General features: G+C 45.7%; 16 non-coding genes and 1 pseudogene across 16 annotated transcripts; all 17 read left to right on the plus strand.

Annotated features, from left to right (window-relative positions):
- Positions 1-823: 823 nt before the first annotated feature.
- On the plus strand, positions 824-1,014 carry LOC141182230 (U2 spliceosomal RNA). Its single transcript, XR_012257616.1, has one exon. It is a non-coding gene; the product is annotated as a U2 spliceosomal RNA (small nuclear RNA).
- Positions 1,015-2,134: 1,120 nt separating this feature from the next.
- On the plus strand, positions 2,135-2,325 carry LOC141182231 (U2 spliceosomal RNA). The gene has a single exon (XR_012257617.1). It is a non-coding gene; the product is annotated as a U2 spliceosomal RNA (small nuclear RNA).
- A 1,117-nt stretch (positions 2,326-3,442) lies between these two features.
- Positions 3,443-3,633, plus strand: LOC141182232 (U2 spliceosomal RNA). Its single transcript, XR_012257618.1, has one exon. It is a non-coding gene; the product is annotated as a U2 spliceosomal RNA (small nuclear RNA).
- A 1,116-nt stretch (positions 3,634-4,749) lies between these two features.
- LOC141182234 (U2 spliceosomal RNA) lies at positions 4,750-4,940 on the plus strand. Its single transcript, XR_012257620.1, has one exon. It is a non-coding gene; the product is annotated as a U2 spliceosomal RNA (small nuclear RNA).
- Positions 4,941-6,055: 1,115 nt separating this feature from the next.
- On the plus strand, positions 6,056-6,171 carry LOC141182121 (U2 spliceosomal RNA; annotated as a pseudogene).
- A 515-nt stretch (positions 6,172-6,686) lies between these two features.
- LOC141181900 (U2 spliceosomal RNA) lies at positions 6,687-6,882 on the plus strand. The gene has a single exon (XR_012257431.1). It is a non-coding gene; the product is annotated as a U2 spliceosomal RNA (small nuclear RNA).
- A 1,118-nt stretch (positions 6,883-8,000) lies between these two features.
- LOC141181637 (U2 spliceosomal RNA) lies at positions 8,001-8,191 on the plus strand. The gene has a single exon (XR_012257195.1). It is a non-coding gene; the product is annotated as a U2 spliceosomal RNA (small nuclear RNA).
- Positions 8,192-9,305: 1,114 nt separating this feature from the next.
- On the plus strand, positions 9,306-9,496 carry LOC141182235 (U2 spliceosomal RNA). Its single transcript, XR_012257621.1, has one exon. It is a non-coding gene; the product is annotated as a U2 spliceosomal RNA (small nuclear RNA).
- Positions 9,497-10,612: 1,116 nt separating this feature from the next.
- Positions 10,613-10,803, plus strand: LOC141182236 (U2 spliceosomal RNA). The gene has a single exon (XR_012257622.1). It is a non-coding gene; the product is annotated as a U2 spliceosomal RNA (small nuclear RNA).
- A 1,115-nt stretch (positions 10,804-11,918) lies between these two features.
- LOC141182237 (U2 spliceosomal RNA) lies at positions 11,919-12,109 on the plus strand. The gene has a single exon (XR_012257623.1). It is a non-coding gene; the product is annotated as a U2 spliceosomal RNA (small nuclear RNA).
- A 1,120-nt stretch (positions 12,110-13,229) lies between these two features.
- On the plus strand, positions 13,230-13,420 carry LOC141181638 (U2 spliceosomal RNA). The gene has a single exon (XR_012257196.1). It is a non-coding gene; the product is annotated as a U2 spliceosomal RNA (small nuclear RNA).
- Positions 13,421-14,534: 1,114 nt separating this feature from the next.
- Positions 14,535-14,725, plus strand: LOC141182239 (U2 spliceosomal RNA). Its single transcript, XR_012257624.1, has one exon. It is a non-coding gene; the product is annotated as a U2 spliceosomal RNA (small nuclear RNA).
- Positions 14,726-15,841: 1,116 nt separating this feature from the next.
- Positions 15,842-16,032, plus strand: LOC141182240 (U2 spliceosomal RNA). The gene has a single exon (XR_012257625.1). It is a non-coding gene; the product is annotated as a U2 spliceosomal RNA (small nuclear RNA).
- Positions 16,033-17,154: 1,122 nt separating this feature from the next.
- LOC141181533 (U2 spliceosomal RNA) lies at positions 17,155-17,345 on the plus strand. Its single transcript, XR_012257100.1, has one exon. It is a non-coding gene; the product is annotated as a U2 spliceosomal RNA (small nuclear RNA).
- A 1,115-nt stretch (positions 17,346-18,460) lies between these two features.
- On the plus strand, positions 18,461-18,651 carry LOC141181755 (U2 spliceosomal RNA). Its single transcript, XR_012257302.1, has one exon. It is a non-coding gene; the product is annotated as a U2 spliceosomal RNA (small nuclear RNA).
- Positions 18,652-19,767: 1,116 nt separating this feature from the next.
- Positions 19,768-19,958, plus strand: LOC141182241 (U2 spliceosomal RNA). Its single transcript, XR_012257626.1, has one exon. It is a non-coding gene; the product is annotated as a U2 spliceosomal RNA (small nuclear RNA).
- Positions 19,959-21,076: 1,118 nt separating this feature from the next.
- On the plus strand, positions 21,077-21,267 carry LOC141181576 (U2 spliceosomal RNA). Its single transcript, XR_012257139.1, has one exon. It is a non-coding gene; the product is annotated as a U2 spliceosomal RNA (small nuclear RNA).
- The last annotated feature ends 104 nt before the right edge of the window (positions 21,268-21,371 follow it).

A 21,371-nucleotide genomic window follows, 5' to 3' on the forward strand; every position in this document is an offset into this window, starting at 1 on the left:
AGGTGGTGAGATAAGCTGCACAATATAATTGACCTTTCAGTATATTGTTGCACACACACCATCTATTTAGCAAATGCCCTTGTTATCAACAGCAGCCTTTTAAACTCACCTGAGCTAACAGGTATGTGAGCTGGTTACTCTGCTGCTCTTAAAATTTCTTTTTTGGTTTGCTACAATGCCTTTTCTGAAACGTTGTCTCCCTCTGCTGGAACACTGACTTCTTTCATTTAATGCCTGCAGACTATAAAAGAGAAACCAACCCAAAAAGTTTGGTTGATTAGTCTGTGGCATTCTTTTAAACTGTTGCTTATGGCGGTCTCTGTGAGCTTCTCAGTGACATTCAGCCATCCAGGTATCCCGCCTGCAGTAGACGGAATGTGGCAATGGAACGCTGGCTGCGCGTGTCATAATAGGCTCTGAGCCTTTATATACCTGCGCACAGCAGCAGCCACCTTCAGTCTGCTGCTGGACAGCCAGCAGCAGCAGCAGCAGCAGGAGAGGTAATTAATCAGCAACCCTCCTGCTAAGGGTAGACAGCTGCTCGTTCCACCCCCCCCCCCCCCGCCTTAATTGGTTCTCCTCCCTTCCAACGGTGTTGAGGCGGGTGGGAACAGCCGGGGGTTGAGGGTACTGTGCTAAAAGAGGTGGAGTTATGCAGATCTAAAACGCGTGGATTGCAGCAGCAGCAAGCCGAAAAGTGCAGGCATGTGAGGGATCTAGAGGTTGACAGCATGTCTTCTTAACGGGAGTCCAGGTGGCCATCTCCACAAATGGACTTTTCAGAATCCTTGGGTGGCACCGTAGTCGGAAACCAATTCTGGTTATCGCTTCTCGGCCTTTTGGCTAAGATCAAGTGTAGTATCTGTTCTTATCAGTTTAATATCTGATACGTCCCCTATCTGGGGACCATATATTAAATGGATTTTTAGAACAGGGAGATGGAAAAAGAGCTTGCTCTGTCCACTCCACGCATTGACCTGGTATTGCAGTATCTCCAGGACCGGTGCACCCCTTCTTTAATGCAGTTTCTAAAATCAGAAAGAATTGAATTCAATGCTTTTTGTTCATTTGGCTTGTTTGTCGGATTTTGGGATGGACTCTTTGGCTTTGCTTTTCTTCTCCTCATTGGATTTTTCATGTTAAAAGTTGCAGAAGCCAGATGACAAGCTCATTTTGGTTCAACTTCAGCAACTGTGCATTGCATTGCCATGTAATGTAATGCAATGCTATCTATCTAGCTCTCCCTCTATACTTCCTTTTGGATAAACAGACATATTAGGCAAGCATTTTGGAGCTTTCACCTAAATAACTACAGGTGGTGAGATAAGCTGCACAATATAATTGACCTTTCAGTATATTGTTGCACACACACCATCTATTTAGCAAATGCCCTTGTTATCAACAGCAGCCTTTTAAACTCACCTGAGCTAACAGGTATGTGAGCTGGTTACTCTGCTGCGCTTAAAATTTCTTTTTTGGTTTGCTACAATGCCTTTTCTGAAACGTTGTCTCCCTCTGCTGGAACACTGACTTCTTTCATTTAATGCCTGCAGACTATAAAAGAGAAACCAACCCAAAAAGTTTGGTTGATTAGTCTGTGGCATTCTTTTAAACTGTTGCTTATGGCGGTCTCTGTGAGCTTCTCAGTGACATTCAGCCATCCAGGTATCCCGCCTGCAGTAGACGGAATGTGGCAATGGAACGCTGGCTGCGCGTGTCATAATAGGCTCTGAGCCTTTATATACCTGCGCACAGCAGCAGCCACCTTCAGTCTGCTGCTGGACAGCCAGCAGCAGCAGCAGCAGCAGGAGAGGTAATTAATCAGCAACCCTCCTGCTAAGGGTAGACAGCTGCTCGTTCCACCCCCCCCCCCCGCCTTAATTGGTTCTCCTCCCTTCCAACGGTGTTGAGGCGGGTGGGAACAGCCGGGGGTTGAGGGTACTGTGCTAAAAGAGGTGGAGTTATGCAGATCTAAAACGCGTGGATTGCAGCAGCAGCAAGCCGAAAAGTGCAGGCATGTGAGGGATCTAGAGGTTGACAGCATGTCTTCTTAACGGGAGTCCAGGTGGCCATCTCCACAAATGGACTTTTCAGAATCCTTGGGTGGCACCGTAGTCGGAAACCAATTCTGGTTATCGCTTCTCGGCCTTTTGGCTAAGATCAAGTGTAGTATCTGTTCTTATCAGTTTAATATCTGATACGTCCCCTATCTGGGGACCATATATTAAATGGATTTTTAGAACAGGGAGATGGAAAAAGAGCTTGCTCTGTCCACTCCACGCATTGACCTGGTATTGCAGTATCTCCAGGACCGGTGCACCCCTTCTTTAATGCAGTTTCTAAAATCAGAAAGAATTGAATTCAATGCTTTTTGTTCATTTGGCTTGTTTGTCGGATTTTGGGATGGACTCTTTGGCTTTGCTTTTCTTCTCCTCATTGGATTTTTCATGTTAAAAGTTGCAGAAGCCAGATGACAAGCTCATTTTGGTTCAACTTCAGCAACTGTGCATTGCATTGCCATGTAATGTAATGCAATGCTATCTATCTAGCTCTCCCTCTATACTTCCTTTTGGATAAACAGACATATTAGGCAAGCATTTTGGAGCTTTCACCTAAATAACTACAGGTGGTGAGATAAGCTGCACAATATAATTGACCTTTCAGTATATTGTTGCACACACACCATCTATTTAGCAAATGCCCTTGTTATCAACAGCAGCCTTTTAAACTCACCTGAGCTAACAGGTATGTGAGCTGGTTACTCTGCTGCGCTTAAAATTTCTTTTTTGGTTTGCTACAATGCCTTTTCTGAAACGTTGTCTCCCTCTGCTGGAACACTGACTTCTTTCATTTAATGCCTGCAGACTATAAAAGAGAAACCAACCCAAAAAGTTTGGTTGATTAGTCTGTGGCATTCTTTTAAACTGTTGCTTATGGCGGTCTCTGTGAGCTTCTCACTGACATTCAGCCATCCAGGTATCCCGCCTGCAGTAGACGGAATGTGGCAATGGAACGCTGGCTGCGCGTGTCATAATAGGCTCTGAGCCTTTATATACCTGCGCACAGCAGCAGCCACCTTCAGTCTGCTGCTGGACAGCCAGCAGCAGCAGCAGCAGGAGAGGTAATTAATCAGCAACCCTCCTGCTAAGGGTAGACAGCTGCTCGTTCCACCCCCCCCCCCCGCCTTAATTGGTTCTCCTCCCTTCCAACGGTGTTGAGGCGGGTGGGAACAGCCGGGGGTTGAGGGTACTGTGCTAAAAGAGGTGGAGTTATGCAGATCTAAAACGCGTGGATTGCAGCAGCAGCAAGCCGAAAAGTGCAGGCATGTGAGGGATCTAGAGGTTGACAGCATGTCTTCTTAACGGGAGTCCAGGTGGCCATCTCCACAAATGGACTTTTCAGAATCCTTGGGTGGCACCGTAGTCGGAAACCAATTCTGGTTATCGCTTCTCGGCCTTTTGGCTAAGATCAAGTGTAGTATCTGTTCTTATCAGTTTAATATCTGATACGTCCCCTATCTGGGGACCATATATTAAATGGATTTTTAGAACAGGGAGATGGAAAAAGAGCTTGCTCTGTCCACTCCACGCATTGACCTGGTATTGCAGTATCTCCAGGACCGGTGCACCCCTTCTTTAATGCAGTTTCTAAAATCAGAAAGAATTGAATTCAATGCTTTTTGTTCATTTGGCTTGTTTGTCGGATTTTGGGATGGACTCTTTGGCTTTGCTTTTCTTCTCCTCATTGGATTTTTCATGTTAAAAGTTGCAGAAGCCAGATGACAAGCTCATTTTGGTTCAACTTCAGCAACTGTGCATTGCATTGCCATGTAATGTAATGCAATGCTATCTATCTAGCTCTCCCTCTATACTTCCTTTTGGATAAACAGACATATTAGGCAAGCATTTTGGAGCTTTCACCTAAATAACTACAGGTGGTGAGATAAGCTGCACAATATAATTGACCTTTCAGTATATTGTTGCACACACACCATCTATTTAGCAAATGCCCTTGTTATCAACAGCAGCCTTTTAAACTCACCTGAGCTAACAGGTATGTGAGCTGGTTACTCTGCTGCGCTTAAAATTTCTTTTTTGGTTTGCTACAATGCCTTTTCTGAAACGTTGTCTCCCTCTGCTGGAACACTGACTTCTTTCATTTAATGCCTGCAGACTATAAAAGAGAAACCAACCCAAAAAGTTTGGTTGATTAGTCTGTGGCATTCTTTTAAACTGTTGCTTATGGCGGTCTCTGTGAGCTTCTCAGTGACATTCAGCCATCCAGGTATCCCGCCTGCAGTAGACGGAATGTGGCAATGGAACGCTGGCTGCGCGTGTCATAATAGGCTCTGAGCCTTTATATACCTGCGCACAGCAGCAGCCACCTTCAGTCTGCTGCTGGACAGCCAGCAGCAGCAGCAGCAGGAGAGGTAATTAATCAGCAACCCTCCTGCTAAGGGTAGACAGCTGCTCGTTCCACCCCCCCCCCCGCCTTAATTGGTTCTCCTCCCTTCCAACGGTGTTGAGGCGGGTGGGAACAGCCGGGGGTTGAGGGTACTGTGCTAAAAGAGGTGGAGTTATGCAGATCTAAAACGCGTGGATTGCAGCAGCAGCAAGCCGAAAAGTGCAGGCATGTGAGGGATCTAGAGGTTGACAGCATGTCTTCTTAACGGGAGTCCAGGTGGCCATCTCCACAAATGGACTTTTCAGAATCCTTGGGTGGCACCGTAGTCGGAAACCAATTCTGGTTATCGCTTCTCGGCCTTTTGGCTAAGATCAAGTGTAGTATCTGTTCTTATCAGTTTAATATCTGATACGTCCCCTATCTGGGGACCATATATTAAATGGATTTTTAGAACAGGGAGATGGAAAAAGAGCTTGCTCTGTCCACTCCACGCATTGACCTGGTATTGCAGTATCTCCAGGACCGGTGCACCCCTTCTTTAATGCAGTTTCTAAAATCAGAAAGAATTGAATTCAATGCTTTTTGTTCATTTGGCTTGTTTGTCGGATTTTGGGATGGACTCTTTGGCTTTGCTTTTCTTCTCCTCATTGGATTTTTCATGTTAAAAGTTGCAGAAGCCAGATGACAAGCTCATTTTGGTTCAACTTCAGCAACTGTGCATTGCATTGCCATGTAATGTAATGCAATGCTATCTATCTAGCTCTCCCTCTATACTTCCTTTTGGATAAACAGACATATTAGGCAAGCATTTTGGAGCTTTCACCTAAATAACTACAGGTGGTGAGATAAGCTGCACAATATAATTGACCTTTCAGTATATTGTTGCACACACACCATCTATTTAGCAAATGCCCTTGTTATCAACAGCAGCCTTTTAAACTCACCTGAGCTAACAGGTATGTGAGCTGGTTACTCTGCTGCGCTTAAAATTTCTTTTTTGGTTTGCTACAATGCCTTTTCTGAAACGTTGTCTCCCTCTGCTGGAACACTGACTTCTTTCATTTAATGCCTGCAGACTATAAAAGAGAAACCAACCCAAAAAGTTTGGTTGATTAGTCTGTGGCATTCTTTTAAACTGTTGCTTATGGCGGTCTCTGTGAGCTTCTCAGTGACATTCAGCCATCCAGGTATCCCGCCTGCAGTAGACGGAATGTGGCAATGGAACGCTGGCAGCGCGTGTCATAATAGGCTCTGAGCCTTTATATACCTGCGCACAGCAGCAGCCACCTTCAGTCTGCTGCTGGACAGCCAGCAGCAGCAGCAGCAGGAGAGGTAATTAATCAGCAACCCTCCTGCTAAGGGTAGACAGCTGCTCGTTCCACCCCCCCCCCGCCTTAATTGGTTCTCCTCCCTTCCAACGGTGTTGAGGCGGGTGGGAACAGCCGGGGGTTGAGGGTACTGTGCTAAAAGAGGTGGAGTTATGCAGATCTAAAACGCGTGGATTGCAGCAGCAGCAAGCCGAAAAGTGCAGGCATGTGAGGGATCTAGAGGTTGACAGCATGTCTTCTTAACGGGAGTCCAGGTGGCCATCTCCACAAATGGACTTTTCAGAATCCTTGGGTGGCACCGTAGTCGGAAACCAATTCTGGTTATCGCTTCTCGGCCTTTTGGCTAAGATCAAGTGTAGTATCTTTTGAAAAGGCGGTTTTGTCCTTGGGCTGCTCTAGTAAATTGATGCACATTACACACTGGTTTGGTGCACTTGTTAGTACGCCAGGTGGCTCATAGAGTCATCTGATGGAAAACATGGCCCTCCAGGATCGAAGTCACTAGGCTGGGTAAGTGTGAGGGCTTTGGAGCAATGTGCCCCAGGAGTAGGCGCCCTGGTGGGAGTCCAAGCTTACTGGGACTGGGAACCCCAGAAAGACTAGGGCTTCGTAGCACGCCGCACCTTTGCCAATCATACTTTCTGAGCAACCCCCCCTATTCCTGGCCTCCGGGCTAGGAAGGGGAATTTTTATAAACCCGGTCGGAGGTCCGGTCAGCTTTGGGCTGAGAAACCAACACAGGCTCCAGCTCCACTAGAGTGGCAGCCTAGCTGGACGCTGGGAGCACGAAAACGGCTCTTCTCTGGCTTCGGCAAGAGAGAGCATCGGAGATCCCCGACCCTCGCTGTGGCCTTCTGGCTCGGAGGGATGGGGATGGTTTATTGGGGACCCTCTCCTCCGGGAAGGGTCCACATGAATCCTCGCCTCGTGCGCTGTTTTGGTGTGACTTCGGTCACATTTTTCAGGGCCTTGGATGCAGCTTCAATCAAAAAAAAAATCTGTTCTTATCAGTTTAATATCTGATACGTCCCCTATCTGGGGACCATATATTAAATGGATTTTTAGAACAGGGAGATGGAAAAAGAGCTTGCTCTGTCCACTCCACGCATTGACCTGGTATTGCAGTATCTCCAGGACCGGTGCACCCCTTCTTTAATGCAGTTTCTAAAATCAGAAAGAATTGAATTCAATGCTTTTTGTTCATTTGGCTTGTTTGTCGGATTTTGGGATGGACTCTTTGGCTTTGCTTTTCTTCTCCTCATTGGATTTTTCATGTTAAAAGTTGCAGAAGCCAGATGACAAGCTCATTTTGGTTCAACTTCAGCAACTGTGCATTGCATTGCCATGTAATGTAATGCAATGCTATCTATCTAGCTCTCCCTCTATACTTCCTTTTGGATAAACAGACATATTAGGCAAGCATTTTGGAGCTTTCACCTAAATAACTACAGGTGGTGAGATAAGCTGCACAATATAATTGACCTTTCAGTATATTGTTGCACACACACCATCTATTTAGCAAATGCCCTTGTTATCAACAGCAGCCTTTTAAACTCACCTGAGCTAACAGGTATGTGAGCTGGTTACTCTGCTGCGCTTAAAATTTCTTTTTTGGTTTGCTACAATGCCTTTTCTGAAACGTTGTCTCCCTCTGCTGGAACACTGACTTCTTTCATTTAATGCCTGCAGACTATAAAAGAGAAACCAACCCAAAAAGTTGGGTTGATTAGTCTGTGGCATTCTTTTAAACTGTTGCTTATGGCGGTCTCTGTGAGCTTCTCAGTGACATTCAGCCATCCAGGTATCCCGCCTGCAGTAGACGGAATGTGGCAATGGAACGCTGGCTGCGCGTGTCATAATAGGCTCTGAGCCTTTATATACCTGCGCACAGCAGCAGCCACCTTCAGTCTGCTGCTGGACAGCCAGCAGCAGCAGCAGCAGGAGAGGTAATTAATCAGCAACCCTCCTGCTAAGGGTAGACAGCTGCTCGTTCCACCCCCCCCCCCCCGCCTTAATTGGTTCTCCTCCCTTCCAACGGTGTTGAGGCGGGTGGGAACAGCCGGGGGTTGAGGGTACTGTGCTAAAAGAGGTGGAGTTATGCAGATCTAAAACGCGTGGATTGCAGCAGCAGCAAGCCGAAAAGTGCAGGCATGTGAGGGATCTAGAGGTTGACAGCATGTCTTCTTAACGGGAGTCCAGGTGGCCATCTCCACAAATGGACTTTTCAGAATCCTTGGGTGGCACCGTAGTCGGAAACCAATTCTGGTTATCGCTTCTCGGCCTTTTGGCTAAGATCAAGTGTAGTATCTGTTCTTATCAGTTTAATATCTGATACGTCCCCTATCTGGGGACCATATATTAAATGGATATTTAGAACAGGGAGATGGAAAAAGAGCTTGCTCTGTCCACTCCACGCATTGACCTGGTATTGCAGTATCTCCAGGACCGGTGCACCCCTTCTTTAATGCAGTTTCTAAAATCAGAAAGAATTGAATTCAATGCTTTTTGTTCATTTGGCTTGTTTGTCGGATTTTGGGATGGACTCTTTGGCTTTGCTTTTCTTCTCCTCATTGGATTTTTCATGTTAAAAGTTGCAGAAGCCAGATGACAAGCTCATTTTGGTTCAACTTCAGCAACTGTGCATTGCATTGCCATGTAATGTAATGCAATGCTATCTATCTAGCTCTCCCTCTATACTTCCTTTTGGATAAACAGACATATTAGGCAAGCATTTTGGAGCTTTCACCTAAATAACTACAGGTGGTGAGATAAGCTGCACAATATAATTGACCTTTCAGTATATTGTTGCACACACACCATCTATTTAGCAAATGCCCTTGTTATCAACAGCAGCCTTTTAAACTCACCTGAGCTAACAGGTATGTGAGCTGGTTACTCTGCTGCGCTTAAAATTTCTTTTTGGTTTGCTACAATGCCTTTTCTGAAACGTTGTCTCCCTCTGCTGGAACACTGACTTCTTTCATTTAATGCCTGCAGACTATAAAAGAGAAACCAACCCAAAAAGTTTGGTTGATTAGTCTGTGGCATTCTTTTAAACTGTTGCTTATGGCGGTCTCTGTGAGCTTCTCAGTGACATTCAGCCATCCAGGTATCCCGCCTGCAGTAGACGGAATGTGGCAATGGAACGCTGGCTGCGCGTGTCATAATAGGCTCTGAGCCTTTATATACCTGCGCACAGCAGCAGCCACCTTCAGTCTGCTGCTGGACAGCCAGCAGCAGCAGCAGGAGAGGTAATTAATCAGCAACCCTCCTGCTAAGGGTAGACAGCTGCTCGTTCCAACCCCCCCCCCCCGCCTTAATTGGTTCCCCTCCCTTCCAACGGTGTTGAGGCGGGTGGGAACAGCTGGGGGTTGAGGGTACTGTGCTAAAAGAGGTGGAGTTATGCAGATCTAAAACGCGTGGATTGCAGCAGCAGCAAGCCGAAAAGTGCAGGCATGTGAGGGATCTAGAGGTTGACAGCATGTCTTCTTAACGGGAGTCCAGGTGGCCATCTCCACAAATGGACTTTTCAGAATCCTTGGGTGGCACCGTAGTCGGAAACCAATTCTGGTTATCGCTTCTCGGCCTTTTGGCTAAGATCAAGTGTAGTATCTGTTCTTATCAGTTTAATATCTGATACGTCCCCTATCTGGGGACCATATATTAAATGGATTTTTAGAACAGGGAGATGGAAAAAGAGCTTGCTCTGTCCACTCCACGCATTGACCTGGTATTGCAGTATCTCCAGGACCGGTGCACCCCTTCTTTAATGCAGTTTCTAAAATCAGAAAGAATTGAATTCAATGCTTTTTGTTCATTTGGCTTGTTTGTCGGATTTTGGGATGGACTCTTTGGCTTTGCTTTTCTTCTCCTCATTGGATTTTTCATGTTAAAAGTTGCAGAAGCCAGATGACAAGCTCATTTTGGTTCAACTTCAGCAACTGTGCATTGCATTGCCATGTAATGTAATGCAATGCTATCTATCTAGCTCTCCCTCTATACTTCCTTTTGGATAAACAGACATATTAGGCAAGCATTTTGGAGCTTTCACCTAAATAACTACAGGTGGTGAGATAAGCTGCACAATATAATTGACCTTTCAGTATATTGTTGCACACACACCATCTATTTAGCAAATGCCCTTGTTATCAACAGCAGCCTTTTAAACTCACCTGAGCTAACAGGTATGTGAGCTGGTTACTCTGCTGCGCTTAAAATTTCTTTTTTGGTTTGCTACAATGCCTTTTCTGAAACGTTGTCTCCCTCTGCTGGAACACTGACTTCTTTCATTTAATGCCTGCAGACTATAAAAGAGAAACCAACCCAAAAAGTTTGGTTGATTAGTCTGTGGCATTCTTTTAAACTGTTGCTTATGGCGGTCTCTGTGAGCTTCTCAGTGACATTCAGCCATCCAGGTATCCCGCCTGCAGTAGACGGAATGTGGCAATGGAACGCTGGCTGCGCGTGTCATAATAGGCTCTGAGCCTTTATATACCTGCGCACAGCAGCAGCCACCTTCAGTCTGCTGCTGGACAGCCAGCAGCAGCAGCAGCAGGAGAGGTAATTAATCAGCAACCCTCCTGCTAAGGGTAGACAGCTGCTCGTTCCACCCCCCCCCCCGCCTTAATTGGTTCTCCTCCCTTCCAACGGTGTTGAGGCGGGTGGGAACAGCCGGGGGTTGAGGGTACTGTGCTAAAAGAGGTGGAGTTATGCAGATCTAAAACGCGTGGATTGCAGCAGCAGCAAGCCGAAAAGTGCAGGCATGTGAGGGATCTAGAGGTTGACAGCATGTCTTCTTAACGGGAGTCCAGGTGGCCATCTCCACAAATGGACTTTTCAGAATCCTTGGGTGGCACCGTAGTCGGAAACCAATTCTGGTTATCGCTTCTCGGCCTTTTGGCTAAGATCAAGTGTAGTATCTGTTCTTATCAGTTTAATATCTGATACGTCCCCTATCTGGGGACCATATATTAAATGGATTTTTAGAACAGGGAGATGGAAAAAGAGCTTGCTCTGTCCACTCCACGCATTGACCTGGTATTGCAGTATCTCCAGGACCGGTGCACCCCTTCTTTAATGCAGTTTCTAAAATCAGAAAGAATTGAATTCAATGCTTTTTGTTCATTTGGCTTGTTTGTCGGATTTTGGGATGGACTCTTTGGCTTTGCTTTTCTTCTCCTCATTGGATTTTTCATGTTAAAAGTTGCAGAAGCCAGATGACAAGCTCATTTTGGTTCAACTTCAGCAACTGTGCATTGCATTGCCATGTAATGTAATGCAATGCTATCTATCTAGCTCTCCCTCTATACTTCCTTTTGGATAAACAGACATATTAGGCAAGCATTTTGGAGCTTTCACCTAAATAACTACAGGTGGTGAGATAAGCTGCACAATATAATTGACCTTTCAGTATATTGTTGCACACACACCATCTATTTAGCAAATGCCCTTGTTATCAACAGCAGCCTTTTAAACTCACCTGAGCTAACAGGTATGTGAGCTGGTTACTCTGCTGCGCTTAAAATTTCTTTTTTGGTTTGCTACAATGCCTTTTCTGAAACGTTGTCTCCCTCTGCTGGAACACTGACTTCTTTCATTTAATGCCTGCAGACTATAAAAGAGAAACCAACCCAAAAAGTTTGGTTGATTAGTCTGTGGCATTCTTTTAAACTGTTGCTTATGGCGGTCTCTGTGAGCTTCTCAGTGACATTCAGCCATCCAGGTATCCCGCCTGCAGTAGACGGAATGTGGCAATGGAACGCTGGCTGCGCGTGTCATAATAGGCTCTGAGCCTTTATATACCTGCGCACAGCAGCAGCCACCTTCAGTCTGCTGCTGGACAGCCAGCAGCAGCAGCAGCAGGAGAGGTAATTAATCAGCAACCCTCCTGCTAAGGGTAGACAGCTGCTCGTTCCACCCCCCCCCCGCCTTAATTGGTTCTCCTCCCTTCCAACGGTGTTGAGGCGGGTGGGAACAGCCGGGGGTTGAGGGTACTGTGCTAAAAGAGGTGGAGTTATGCAGATCTAAAACGCGTGGATTGCAGCAGCAGCAAGCCGAAAAGTGCAGGCATGTGAGGGATCTAGAGGTTGACAGCATGTCTTCTTAACGGGAGTCCAGGTGGCCATCTCCACAAATGGACTTTTCAGAATCCTTGGGTGGCACCGTAGTCGGAAACCAATTCTGGTTATCGCTTCTCGGCCTTTTGGCTAAGATCAAGTGTAGTATCTGTTCTTATCAGTTTAATATCTGATACGTCCCCTATCTGGGGACCATATATTAAATGGATTTTTAGAACAGGGAGATGGAAAAAGAGCTTGCTCTGTCCACTCCACGCATTGACCTGGTATTGCAGTATCTCCAGGACCGGTGCACCCCTTCTTTAATGCAGTTTCTAAAATCAGAAAGAATTGAATTCAATGCTTTTTGTTCATTTGGCTTGTTTGTCGGATTTTGGGATGGACTCTTTGGCTTTGCTTTTCTTCTCCTCATTGGATTTTTCATGTTAAAAGTTGCAGAAGCCAGATGACAAGCTCATTTTGGTTCAACTTCAGCAACTGTGCATTGCATTGCCATGTAATGTAATGCAATGCTATCTATCTAGCTCTCCCTCTATACTTCCTTTTGGATAAACAGACATATTAGGCAAGCATTTTGGAGCTTTCACCTAAATAACTACAGGTGGTGAGATAAGCTGCACAATATAATTGACCTTTCAGTATATTGTTGCACACACACCATCTATTTAGCAAATGCCCTTGTTATCAACAGCAGCCTTTTAAACTCACCTGAGCTAACAGGTATGTGAGCTGGTTACTCTGCTGCGCTTAAAATTTCTTTTTTGGTTTGCTACAATGCCTTTTCTGAAACGTTGTCTCCCTCTGCTGGAACACTGACTTCTTTCATTTAATGCCTGCAGACTATAAATGAGAAACCAACCCAAAAAGTTGGGTTGATTAGTCTGTGGCATTCTTTTAAACTGTTGCTTATGGCGGTCTCTGTGAGCTTCTCAGTGACATTCAGCCATCCAGGTATCCCGCCTGCAGTAGACGGAATGTGGCAATGGAACGCTGGCTGCGCGTGTCATAATAGGCTCTGAGCCTTTATATACCTGCGCACAGCAGCAGCCACCTTCAGTCTGCTGCTGGACAGCCAGCAGCAGCAGCAGCAGGAGAGGTAATTAATCAGCAACCCTCCTGCTAAGGGTAGACAGCTGCTCGTTCCACCCCCCCCCCCCCCCGCCTTAATTGGTTCTCCTCCCTTCCAACGGTGTTGAGGCGGGTGGGAACAGCCGGGGGTTGAGGGTACTGTGCTAAAAGAGGTGGAGTTATGCAGATCTAAAACGCGTGGATTGCAGCAGCAGCAAGCCGAAAAGTGCAGGCATGTGAGGGATCTAGAGGTTGACAGCATGTCTTCTTAACGGGAGTCCAGGTGACCATCTCCACAAATGGACTTTTCAGAATCCTTGGGTGGCACCGTAGTCGGAAACCAATTCTGGTTATCGCTTCTCGGCCTTTTGGCTAAGATCAAGTGTAGTATCTGTTCTTATCAGTTTAATATCTGATACGTCCCCTATCTGGGGACCATATATTAAATGGATATTTAGAACAGGGAGATGGAAAAAGAGCTTGCTCTGTCCACTCCACGCATTGACCTGGTATTGCAGTATCTCCAGGACCGGTGCACCCCTTCTTTAATGCAGTTTCTAAAATCAGAAAGAATTGAATTCAATGCTTTTTGTTCATTTGGCTTGTTTGTCGGATTTTGGGATGGACTCTTTGGCTTTGCTTTTCTTCTCCTCATTGGATTTTTCATGTTAAAAGTTGCAGAAGCCAGATGACAAGCTCATTTTGGTTCAACTTCAGCAACTGTGCATTGCATTGCCATGTAATGTAATGCAATGCTATCTATCTAGCTCTCCCTCTATACTTCCTTTTGGATAAACAGACATATTAGGCAAGCATTTTGGAGCTTTCACCTAAATAACTACAGGTGGTGAGATAAGCTGCACAATATAATTGACCTTTCAGTATATTGTTGCACACACACCATCTATTTAGCAAATGCCCTTGTTATCAACAGCAGCCTTTTAAACTCACCTGAGCTAACAGGTATGTGAGCTGGTTACTCTGCTGCGCTTAAAATTTCTTTTTGGTTTGCTACAATGCCTTTTCTGAAACGTTGTCTCCCTCTGCTGGAACACTGACTTCTTTCATTTAATACCTGCAGACTATAAAAGAGAAACCAACCCAAAAAGTTTGGTTGATTAGTCTGTGGCATTCTTTTAAACTGTTGCTTATGGCGGTCTCTGTGAGCTTCTCAGTGACATTCAGCCATCCAGGTATCCCGCCTGCAGTAGACGGAATGTGGCAATGGAACGCTGGCTGCGCGTGTCATAATAGGCTCTGAGCCTTTATATACCTGCGCACAGCAGCAGCCACCTTCAGTCTGCTGCTGGACAGCCAGCAGCAGCAGCAGGAGAGGTAATTAATCAGCAACCCTCCTGCTAAGGGTAGACAGCTGCTCGTTCCAACCCCCCCCCCCCGCCTTAATTGGTTCCCCTCCCTTCCAACGGTGTTGAGGCGGGTGGGAACAGCTGGGGGTTGAGGGTACTGTGCTAAAAGAGGTGGAGTTATGCAGATCTAAAACGCGTGGATTGCAGCAGCAGCAAGCCGAAAAGTGCAGGCATGTGAGGGATCTAGAGGTTGACAGCATGTCTTCTTAACGGGAGTCCAGGTGGCCATCTCCACAAATGGACTTTTCAGAATCCTTGGGTGGCACCGTAGTCGGAAACCAATTCTGGTTATCGCTTCTCGGCCTTTTGGCTAAGATCAAGTGTAGTATCTGTTCTTATCAGTTTAATATCTGATACGTCCCCTATCTGGGGACCATATATTAAATGGATTTTTAGAACAGGGAGATGGAAAAAGAGCTTGCTCTGTCCACTCCACGCATTGACCTGGTATTGCAGTATCTCCAGGACCGGTGCACCCCTTCTTTAATGCAGTTTCTAAAATCAGAAAGAATTGAATTCAATGCTTTTTGTTCATTTGGCTTGTTTGTCGGATTTTGGGATGGACTCTTTGGCTTTGCTTTTCTTCTCCTCATTGGATTTTTCATGTTAAAAGTTGCAGAAGCCAGATGACAAGCTCATTTTGGTTCAACTTCAGCAACTGTGCATTGCATTGCCATGTAATGTAATGCAATGCTATCTATCTAGCTCTCCCTCTATACTTCCTTTTGGATAAACAGACATATTAGGCAAGCATTTTGGAGCTTTCACCTAAATAACTACAGGTGGTGAGATAAGCTGCACAATATAATTGACCTTTCAGTATATTGTTGCACACACACCATCTATTTAGCAAATGCCCTTGTTATCAACAGCAGCCTTTTAAACTCACCTGAGCTAACAGGTATGTGAGCTGGTTACTCTGCTGCGCTTAAAATTTCTTTTTTGGTTTGCTACAATGCCTTTTCTGAAACGTTGTCTCCCTCTGCTGGAACACTGACTTCTTTCATTTAATGCCTGCAGACTATAAAAGAGAAACCAACCCAAAAAGTTTGGTTGATTAGTCTGTGGCATTCTTTTAAACTGTTGCTTATGGCGGTCTCTGTGAGCTTCTCAGTGACATTCAGCCATCCAGGTATCCCGCCTGCAGTAGACGGAATGTGGCAATGGAACGCTGGCTGCGCGTGTCATAATAGGCTCTGAGCCTTTATATACCTGCGCACAGCAGCAGCCACCTTCAGTCTGCTGCTGGACAGCCAGCAGCAGCAGCAGCAGGAGAGGTAATTAATCAGCAACCCTCCTGCTAAGGGTAGACAGCTGCTCGTTCCACCCCCCCCCCCGCCTTAATTGGTTCTCCTCCCTTCCAACGGTGTTGAGGCGGGTGGGAACAGCCGGGGGTTGAGGGTACTGTGCTAAAAGAGGTGGAGTTATGCAGATCTAAAACGCGTGGATTGCAGCAGCAGCAAGCCGAAAAGTGCAGGCATGTGAGGGATCTAGAGGTTGACAGCATGTCTTCTTAACGGGAGTCCAGGTGGCCATCTCCACAAATGGACTTTTCAGAATCCTTGGGTGGCACCGTAGTCGGAAACCAATTCTGGTTATCGCTTCTCGGCCTTTTGGCTAAGATCAAGTGTAGTATCTGTTCTTATCAGTTTAATATCTGATACGTCCCCTATCTGGGGACCATATATTAAATGGATTTTTAGAACAGGGAGATGGAAAAAGAGCTTGCTCTGTCCACTCCACGCATTGACCTGGTATTGCAGTATCTCCAGGACCGGTGCACCCCTTCTTTAATGCAGTTTCTAAAATCAGAAAGAATTGAATTCAATGCTTTTTGTTCATTTGGCTTGTTTGTCGGATTTTGGGATGGACTCTTTGGCTTTGCTTTTCTTCTCCTCATTGGATTTTTCATGTTAAAAGTTGCAGAAGCCAGATGACAAGCTCATTTTGGTTCAACTTCAGCAACTGTGCATTGCATTGCCATGTAATGTAATGCAATGCTATCTATCTAGCTCTCCCTCTATACTTCCTTTTGGATAAACAGACATATTAGGCAAGCATTTTGGAGCTTTCACCTAAATAACTACAGGTGGTGAGATAAGCTGCACAATATAATTGACCTTTCAGTATATTGTTGCACACACACCATCTATTTAGCAAATGCCCTTGTTATCAACAGCAGCCTTTTAAACTCACCTGAGCTAACAGGTATGTGAGCTGGTTACTCTGCTGCGCTTAAAATTTCTTTTTTGGTTTGCTACAATGCCTTTTCTGAAACGTTGTCTCCCTCTGCTGGAACACTGACTTCTTTCATTTAATGCCTGCAGACTATAAAAGAGAAACCAACCCAAAAAGTTTGGTTGATTAGTCTGTGGCATTCTTTTAAACTGTTGCTTATGGCGGTCTCTGTGAGCTTCTCAGTGACATTCAGCCATCCAGGTATCCCGCCTGCAGTAGACGGAATGTGGCAATGGAACGCTGGCTGCGCGTGTCATAATAGGCTCTGAGCCTTTATATACCTGCGCACAGCAGCAGCCACCTTCAGTCTGCTGCTGGACAGCCAGCAGCAGCAGCAGCAGCAGGAGAGGTAATTAATCAGCAACCCTCCTGCTAAGGGTAGACAGCTGCTCGTTCCACCCTCCCCCCCCCCGCCTTAATTGGTTCTCCTCCCTTCCAACGGTGTTGAGGCGGGTGGGAACAGCCGGGGGTTGAGGGTACTGTGCTAAAAGAGGTGGAGTTATGCAGATCTAAAACGCGTGGATTGCAGCAGCAGCAAGCCGAAAAGTGCAGGCATGTGAGGGATCTAGAGGTTGACAGCATGTCTTCTTATCGGGAGTCCAGGTGGCCATCTCCACAAATGGACTTTTCAGAATCCTTGGGTGGCACCGTAGTCGGAAACCAATTCTGGTTATCGTTTCTCGGCCTTTTGGCTAAGATCAAGTGTAGTATCTGTTCTTATCAGTTTAATATCTGATACGTCCCCTATCTGGGGACCATATATTAAATGGATTTTTAGAACAGGGAGATGGAAAAAGAGCTTGCTCTGTCCACTCCACGCATTGACCTGGTATTGCAGTATCTCCAGGACCGGTGCACCCCTTCTTTAATGCAGTTTCTAAAATCAGAAAGAATTGAATTCAATGCTTTTTGTTCATCTGGCTTGTTTGTCGGATTTTGGGATGGACTCTTTGGCTTTGCTTTTCTTCTCCTCATTGGATTTTTCATGTTAAAAGTTGCAGAAGCCAGATGACAAGCTCATTTTGGTTCAACTTCAGCAACTGTGCATTGCATTGCCATGTAATGTAATGCAATGCTATCTATCTAGCTCTCCCTCTATACTTCCTTTTGGATAAACAGACATATTAGGCAAGCATTTTGGAGCTTTCACCTAAATAACTACAGGTGGTGAGATAAGCTGCACAATATAATTGACCTTTCAGTATATTGTTGCACACACACCATCTATTTAGCAAATGCCCTTGTTATCAACAGCAGCCTTTTAAACTCACCTGAGCTAACAGGTATGTGAGCTGGTTACTCTGCTGCGCTTAAAATTTCTTTTTTGGTTTGCTACAATGCCTTTTCTGAAACGTTGTCTCCCTCTGCTGGAACACTGACTTCTTTCATTTAATGCCTGCAGACTATAAAAGAGAAACCAACCCAAAAAGTTTGGTTGATTAGTCTGTGGCATTCTTTTAAACTGTTGCTTATGGCGGTCTCTGTGAGCTTCTCAGTGACATTCAGCCATCCAGGTATCCCGCCTGCAGTAGACGGAATGTGGCAATGGAACGCTGGCTGCGCGTGTCATAATAGGCTCTGAGCCTTTATATACCTGCGCACAGCAGCAGCCACCTTCAGTCTGCTGCTGGACAGCCAGCAGCAGCAGCAGCAGGAGAGGTAATTAATCAGCAACCCTCCTGCTAAGGGTAGACAGCTGCTCGTTCCACCCCCCCCCCGCCTTAATTGGTTCTCCTCCCTTCCAACGGTGTTGAGGCGGGTGGGAACAGCCGGGGGTTGAGGGTACTGTGCTAAAAGAGGTGGAGTTATGCAGATCTAAAACGCGTGGATTGCAGCAGCAGCAAGCCGAAAAGTGCAGGCATGTGAGGGATCTAGAGGTTGACAGCATGTCTTCTTAACGGGAGTCCAGGTGGCCATCTCCACAAATGGACTTTTCAGAATCCTTGGGTGGCACCGTAGTCGGAAACCAATTCTGGTTATCGCTTCTCGGCCTTTTGGCTAAGATCAAGTGTAGTATCTGTTCTTACCAGTTTAATATCTGATACGTCCCCTATCTGGGGACCATATATTAAATGGATTTTTAGAACAGGGAGATGGAAAAAGAGCTTGCTCTGTCCACTCCACGCATTGACCTGGTATTGCAGTATCTCCAGGACCGGTGCACCCCTTCTTTAATGCAGTTTCTAAAATCAGAAAGAATTGAATTCAATGCTTTTTGTTCATTTGGCTTGTTTGTCGGATTTTGGGATGGACTCTTTGGCTTTGCTTTTCTTCTCCTCATTGGATTTTTCATGTTAAAAGTTGCAGAAGCCAGATGACAAGCTCATTTTGGTTCAACTTCAGCAACTGTGCATTGCATTGCCATGTAATGTAATGCAATGCTATCTATCTAGCTCTCCCTCTATACTTCCTTTTGGATAAACAGACATATTAGGCAAGCATTTTGGAGCTTTCACCTAAATAACTACAGGTGGTGAGATAAGCTGCACAATATAATTGACCTTTCAGTATATTGTTGCACACACACCATCTATTTAGCAAATGCCCTTGTTATCAACAGCAGCCTTTTAAACTCACCTGAGCTAACAGGTATGTGAGCTGGTTACTCTGCTGCGCTTAAAATTTCTTTTTTGGTTTGCTACAATGCCTTTTCTGAAACGTTGTCTCCCTCTGCTGGAACACTGACTTCTTTCATTTAATGCCTGCAGACTATAAAAGAGAAACCAACCCAAAAAGTTTGGTTGATTAGTCTGTGGCATTCTTTTAAACTGTTGCTTATGGCGGTCTCTGTGAGCTTCTCAGTGACATTCAGCCATCCAGGTATCCCGCCTGCAGTAGACGGAATGTGGCAATGGAACGCTGGCTGCGCGTGTCATAATAGGCTCTGAGCCTTTATATACCTGCGCACAGCAGCAGCCACCTTCAGTCTGCTGCTGGACAGCCAGCAGCAGCAGCAGCAGGAGAGGTAATTAATCAGCAACCCTCCTGCTAAGGGTAGACAGCTGCTCGTTCCACCCCCCCCCCCGCCTTAATTGGTTCTCCTCCCTTCCAACGGTGTTGAGGCGGGTGGGAACAGCCGGGGGTTGAGGGTACTGTGCTAAAAGAGGTGGAGTTATGCAGATCTAAAACGCGTGGATTGCAGCAGCAGCAAGCCGAAAAGTGCAGGCATGTGAGGGATCTAGAGGTTGACAGCATGTCTTCTTAACGGGAGTCCAGGTGGCCATCTCCACAAATGGACTTTTCAGAATCCTTGGGTGGCACCGTAGTCGGAAACCAATTCTGGTTATCGCTTCTCGGCCTTTTGGCTAAGATCAAGTGTAGTATCTGTTCTTATCAGTTTAATATCTGATACGTCCCCTATCTGGGGACCATATATTAAATGGATTTTTAGAACAGGGAGATGGAAAAAGAGCTTGCTCTGTCCACTCCACGCATTGACCTGGTATTGCAGTATCTCCAGGACCGGTGCACCCCTTCTTTAATGCAGTTTCTAAAATCAGAAAGAATTGAATTCAATGCTTTTTGTTCATTTGGCTTGTTTGTCGGATTTTGGGATGGACTCTTTGGCTTTGCTTTTCTTCTCCTCATTGGATTTTTCATGTTAAAAGTTGCAGAAGCCAGATGACAAGCTCATTTTGGTTCAACTTCAGCAACTGTGCATTGCATTGCCATGTAATGTAATGCAATGCTATCTATCTAGCTCTCCCTCTATACTTCCTTTTGGATAAACAGACATATTAGGCAAGCATTTTGGAGCTTTCACCTAAATAACTACAGGTGGTGAGATAAGCTGCACAATATAATTGACCTTTCAGTATATTGTTGCACACACACCATCTATTTAGCAAATGCCCTTGTTATCAACAGCAGCCTTTTAAACTCACCTGAGCTAACAGGTATGTGAGCTGGTTACTCTGCTGCGCTTAAAATTTCTTTTTTGGTTTGCTACAATGCCTTTTCTGAAACGTTGTCTCCCTCTGCTGGAACACTGACTTCTTTCATTTAATGCCTGCAGACTATAAAAGAGAAACCAACCCAAAAAGTTTGGTTGATTAGTCTGTGGCATTCTTTTAAACTGTTGCTTATGGCGGTCTCTGTGAGCTTCTCAGTGACATTCAGCCATCCAGGTATCCCGCCTGCAGTAGACGGAATGTGGCAATGGAACGCTGGCTGCGCGTGTCATAATAGGCTCTGAGCCTTTATATACCTGCTCACAGCAGCAGCCACCTTCAGTCTGCTGCTGGACAGCCAGCAGCAGCAGCAGCAGGAGAGGTAATTAATCAGCAACCCTCCTGCTAAGGGTAGACAGCTGCTCGTTCCACCCACCCCTCCCCGCCTTAATTGGTTCTACTCCCTTCCAACGGTGTTGAGGCGGGTGGGAACAGCCGGGGGTTGAGGGTACTGTGCTAAAAGAGGTGGAGTTATGCAGATCTAAAACGCGTGGATTGCAGCAGCAGCAAGCCGAAAAGTGCAGGCATGTGAGGGATCTAGAGGTTGACAGCATGTCTTCTTAACGGGAGTCCAGGTGGCCATCTCCACAAATGGACTTTTCAGAATCCTTGGGTGGCACCGTAGTCGGAAACCAATTCTGGTTATCGCTTCTCGGCCTTTTGGCTAAGATCAAGTGTAGTATCTGTTCTTATCAGTTTAATATCTGATACGTCCCCTATCTGGGGACCATATATTAAATGGATTTTTAGAACAGGGAGATGGAAAAAGAGCTTGCTCTGTCCACTCCACGCATTGACCTGGTATTGCAGTATCTCCAGGACCGGTGTACCCCTTCTTTAATGCAGTTTCTAAAATCAGAAAGAATTGAATTCAATGCTTTTTGTTCATTTGGCTTGTTTGTCGGATTTTGGGATGGACTCTTTGGCTTTGCTTTTCTT

Source organism: Phyllobates terribilis, unplaced genomic scaffold (assembly GCF_046119375.1).
Source record: "Phyllobates terribilis strain yellow unplaced genomic scaffold, ASM4611937v1 Scaffold_34__1_contigs__length_13252353, whole genome shotgun sequence".
Taxonomy (NCBI): Eukaryota; Metazoa; Chordata; class Amphibia; order Anura; family Dendrobatidae; genus Phyllobates; species Phyllobates terribilis.